Source organism: Schistocerca serialis, chromosome 6 (genome assembly GCF_023864345.2).
Source record: "Schistocerca serialis cubense isolate TAMUIC-IGC-003099 chromosome 6, iqSchSeri2.2, whole genome shotgun sequence".
Taxonomy (NCBI): Eukaryota; Metazoa; Arthropoda; class Insecta; order Orthoptera; family Acrididae; genus Schistocerca; species Schistocerca serialis.
Genome location: NC_064643.1, coordinates 671,323,508 through 671,329,507, shown reverse-complemented (window position 1 = coordinate 671,329,507; position 6,000 = coordinate 671,323,508).

Genomic DNA, 6,000 nt, shown 5'->3' with positions numbered 1-6,000 from the left:
TTTCTGTTTTAGTGCTTGAAAAAGAGATCAGAAGAGAAGTAATTGTCAAAATATAGCTTGTGTCCTTCATTTTTTATTCTGTCACACAACGGAGAGCAACAGATGCACTTAAACTGAATAGTTTCCTGTTCTGTTCATCAAGCTCAGTCGCACTACCCTGATATATTAGGAAGTCATAAGCAACACCAGATCTTCCAGCCAAAACAAATATTTTAATTCCCTAAGGACATTTCTTGCCTTTCAAATACTGCTTGATTGAAAGCTGACGTTTGAATGGAACCATCCGTTCATCAATACATATAGATTATTCAAGGGAGAGTCCGCCCCAGTAGCTGAGTGGTCAGCGTGACGGATTGCCGTCCTCTGGGCCCGGGTTCGATTCCCGGCTGGGTCGGAGATTTTCTCCGCTCAGGGACTGGGTGTTGTGTTGTGTTCATCATCATTTCATCCCCATCCGGCGTGCAGGTCGCCCAATGTGGCGCCGAATGTAATAAGACCTGCGATATGGCGGCCGGACCTGCCCCGCGAGGGGCCTCCCGGCCAATGACGCCAAACGCTCATTTCCATTCAAGGGAGAGTTCTAAACATCTTCTTCTGATGGCATTGAGCAAAGGTCGAACTTTATACAATTTGTCACTTGAGTTTGCAGGACATTCCAAATTGTTGACAATATGCAGAGCATTTCGCAGCTGGAAAAACCTATCTCTAGCCATAGAATCTAAGAATAAACCTTTTCCAACAAACTTGTCCCAGTAAAGTCTCACTCGAGGAAATTTCAAGTTTCTTATCGCTATATGCAGGCCAATGAATGCTTTCATTTCATCTAGGTTAGTTGGTTTGAAATTTGTATAACCAGACTGTAATGCATAGATATTTGTGTATGTCTAAAACCTATCCCTTTCTTGTTCAGTTACATATTTCATAAAGTAACAGACAGGTACTTCTTCAATTTCTTGATGAATACAGCACTGATTCTCAAAATGAATAGGAGGAGGTAACCAAGGGTGACGTCTATATTTTATTTCTTCTTTCCTAGTGAGATAGTCATATTCTGGTTCACTATTACGTACAGTCCCTGCAATTACAAATAACTCATGTGGCTCTTCGTCACCTTCTAGATCATTATGAACTGACGCTACCTCCACTGCATCTTCTGTGAATTCAAATTATGTCACCAAAAAATCATCTTCCGCTATCATTTTGGCGCTTCCTATCCTCGGAGTTGTGGAAACAGCGCTGGGATATTTTAAAGATGGTCTTTGTCATCTGAAATATCGATATCAGAAACATCTATGCTGCTAAGAGGTCCAGGATCTCTTTGATGTGGTCTGGATTTGTTGTGTCGTATACCTTCCTGTGATCTAGAAACTAAAACCGAGTTTTAGCAAACTAACATGTATGTTACAGATGAAAAAATCATAAAATAGAAAGCTAATTACCGGATACCAAAATTAAAATAATTTATTAGCTAACATATTATGCTATGAATCCTAAGAGAAACGCAACATTAGTTGAAACAACTTTATAAGGCAGTAGTAGGTTGAAAACAACCATTATATCAATGCCTTCACTGCAGCTTACTGGGAAAGCCATATTACCGCCGCACGCCGATGTCCACAATTTTGAACGACGTAATTTAGTGTCATAAAGGCTCAATTATGTTCATAATCTCAGATCTCTTACGTTAGACGCAATCTTTACGGATGACTCTTACCCAAGATATTTTCTGAGCATAAGAAATGTGTATATTGCAGTATTTAAGGCGTAAACATGACTTACCTGGAGCATTTCGCAACGGGTCCTCCATCTTGATTGTTTTTCGATGTAGTACACAGTTCCAGCAACAGAGGGCAGCAAGATGCATGGAACTTAACGCGAGAGATGTCCAGTAAACAGGCAACTGGGTTTCGATGGTGGGTGAAATCATTTAATGTTATAAAATGTGTATAAAAGTCAGTGTCTAATATACTGGACGCCATGTCTGAAAGGGTTAAGGAGATAGGGAAGTAAATTTGTCTAGCATTACTGGTTATCAGCTTAGTTACAACTAACGTGAGTACAGGTTTACACGTATAGTGCTCTTTTTATTTACTCGTACATTCTTGATTTCCTGCAAGGTAACAAGGAAGACGAGCTTGATTACAAGGAAGTCGTGATGCAGGTTTTAGTAACTTTAGTTGTCCATAATATGGGTTTCTTGTATCCTATTTACATTGTCCCATGACAGAACGTGCTATGAATCAATGACAGACCCATTCACTACTCAGTGCTTCTCAGAGATATAGAGTACATTCCGCTGGAGCGGCACCGGTACTGTTACTCAGAACTCACTGGAATGCACCTTGTTTATGGGGAAGTACGTTGCAATGCTCTCGTTGCTGAAAGCCTGTACAGGGAACGATTTCCTGACAAGCATCATCCTTCGCGATGAGTGCTTGTAAATCTCGATCGACGAATGCGGGAGACTGACTTGTCGGCAATAAGAAACGACGGACCTGGCAACATGAGGATCAATTGCACACCGAATTTCTGACGAGGTGGTGGTGGAACGTGTTACAGTCGATCCTACTGCAAGTACGTGAAATGGACGCTACACATAGTAGCGTGTAGCGAGTACTTCACGAACAACAAGTACACCTATATCACCCACAACAAGTCCATGCCATGCTTGTGACTGATTTTGCACGAAGGGTCGCTCAGTGGTTCCTTCTACAATGGATTAATCGACCAGATTTCCTCCATATCGTGCTGTTTACTGACGAGATCTCATTTGATCTTGGTGGTATTTCCAACAGCTGGACTAGCCATGTGTGGAATGAGGAAAACCCTCACGCTCTAGTAGGGTCACACTATCAAGTACGTTTTGCTTTTAATATCTGGTCCGGCACTGTAGGCGACAATCTGCTACCTGGCTGTCTGAATTGCCACCTGTGCTTGAGGTTAGTGCAAAGCGTTCTACGTGAGTTGTTGGAAAACGTATCCTTGGTTGATCGTGATGAGATGTGGATACAACATGGCAGTGTACCGCCTGACCCCAGGGTGGACGTCGTCAATCATCTCAGTGATGTATATCCTGGTCTCTGGATTGGAAGCGGATGTCTTATTCCATGGCCTCAATGAACTTTGTCTTGTATGGGGCTACCTAAAGTCACTAGTGTATGAGACGCCACTGGATACGGAGATTGAATTAGTTGCTGGAATCGTAGCTGTCTGTGATGTGATTCGAAACAGACCAGGGATAATTGTGAGGATGCGTCACAATCTTGTTCGCCGATGTCACGCTTGTATTGTGGTTGATGTCTGTCCGTTACAGCACAAGATACAGTACAAATGATGTGTTAATTGTGTCAATAATGGTATTTGCAGTTAACTTTAAGTAAGTGAAACACAATAGTATTCAGTAATGTGATTCTCTTCCTCTTATCTCCTTAAGCTGGTTTCTCCGATCCCACTTTGGCTGCCTCAGATCGTTCAGTGGAGCATCCTCTATGTCCTGTTAAATTTTTGCACGCTCTTACGGAAACATCCTGTATAAAGGTGGTATATTAATCTGTGAAGTTATATGTGAAGATTGCTTTCTCACGTGAGCATGAGACTGCGGAAACATGTTAATTTTATAACCAAGGGGAAGTAAACCGTGTTACATTGTGTTCTCTGGGATCAAAACGGTTTCCTCACATTTACTAACTCGCAAGCTGGGAAAATACTGGCCAGTATTACACAACGTTTCTTAACCAATAGCGTCAAAAAACATAGAAAGAACCCTGGATACCAGGACACGAGTATCATTCAACAGAGTAACAAATGTTCTTTGTCAGTGGGATATTTGATAGATTAATAGATATTTACGCTGCATTCATTCACTGAACGTAATTATGAGATCCGTCTATAAATACATTTAAATTGGCTGCGTTAAAAACAAATATTATTTAGCGCAGCTTATCGGCACGACCTCACATAAAGCCGCAAATGGCTGTTACAGCTGTTGCTGCATGGGAAAATCTGCCCCAAAATTGCCACAGAAGCAGTAACGTGTCACGTCCGTTTTCCAAATGTTATAGTTAGCAGAGAGCTCCTGACCTAAAACAGACACACACATACATACATACATATACTATAATATCTAAACTTATTTCGGATAGTTTTTACGCGTATGTCATATTTTGACTGTTGGTCGGGTTACATTCCCTAGACGAATCAGTATGTAATTCAAACATAGCTGCTACCTTCTTCGTTGTATTCGCCGAATATTAGGAAACATAAAAAATATAGCCACCGTTTTACGAGTCTAACGTCAGCTTCAGATTTCACTCCTGTGTAAATTTACTTCTGCGACAGATTTTGCTTAGAACCTACTTCATCATTGAATCGAACAGATGACTTATACACCGTATATTGCCAATTATTTCAAGGCATAGTTTAAATTACCTTTTCATTTAAAAACTGCTTAAGGTTACTGTGACTAAAGCCACAGACAGTTGTTATCAACTGTAAATGTGAATTATTTACTTATCCTCATCACCGAATTACTTAAAACAGGAAAAGGCTAATCGTGAAAGGTCGTCTAGCTTTAATTTAATGAGCTGTTTCTGTACATTTTCCAGAGGGACAGAACTGTATAGTTGCTATTGAGGCTAATTTTGTATATGGTGACGTACAATAGTTCAGCCTAAATTAAACCCTGTCATTTGCTATCAGTTAAGATGCACGTTAATGTCGTATTGAATACCATCACTCGGAAGTAAAGCAAGTTTTCGCTACTTCTATGGTCAACGAAACTTTGTAATAATACCGTGCCAGCGTTATTATAAAGTGTGGAGCTAGAGTCAAGACGTAAATTGTAGGGGATTCTTTGGTGTATAACCATATGCTTACGTATTTTATGTTTCACGCACCAACAAAACAGACGTACGAGTGGAAAACGTTTAAAACATTGTACAAAGAGGTGAGAGTGGAATTGGCCGGTGAAGCTGAAAAACTGTAAGCTTAAATTCCTATTTTCCATGCAAACTGACTTGTAACCGAGAACTGCTTTCGTTAACTCAAATTCCAGATGAGTAGATCTCAATAGGGCAGACTCGTACAAACTGTGCCCCTGCGGTGCTAGCGCCCGCGATCGCCCTCGGCCAGCACCCCGGGCGAATTAGTATGTTGTCGCAGTGGCCGAGCCGCGCAGCTTAGCTGGCCGTGCAGACCGCCCAACCACCCGGCGCTTTTGCCATGCCCCTGTACGTGCGCTCCGTAAGGCCGACAGGCCGCCGCGCCATGGACTCACACATCGCCACTTTAAAGAATTTCTGGCTGATATCGAATCAGAATACCCGGACGTGCCCTACCACACCGAAGTAAGATGGCTGAGCAGAGGTAAGGTGCTTCATTGGCTTTTCTCCTTGAGGGGTGACGTAAATACGTTTTCGAAAATGGTTGAAATGGCTCTGAGCACTATGGCACTTAACGTCTGGGGTCATCAGTCCCCTAGAACTTAGAACTACTTAAACCTAACTAACCTAAGAACATCACACACATCCATGCCCGAGGCGGGATTCGAACCTGCGACCGTAGCGGTCGCGCGGTTCCAGTCTCTAGCGCCTACAACCGCTCGGCCACTCCGGCCGGCTTTTGGAAATGAAAGGACGTCCAGAAAAATTACTTTGTGATCCTAAGTGGGTGGCGAATTTGGCTTTATTGAGTGGCCTTACTGGTCATTTAAATACTTTGAACATTACTTATTATGTGGGAAAAACAGTTGCGCGAGAGTAATTGTGCACACTTTCGTGCACTAGACGGTGTTAAAGAAGATGTGGATTTTTCAGATTATGTTCAAATCATTTGCGAATTATAAGAACAGTTTGAAAACAGAGTTTTGGAGATAACTGAGCTTCATCTGGCCTTAGATATATTTGTCCGTCCTTTTTCCCATCGGGCAGAGGACGCCTCACAGCTGCTTCAACTAGAGCTGATTGACCTGCAGCGCGATATCCGCCTGAAGGACCGCTTTCT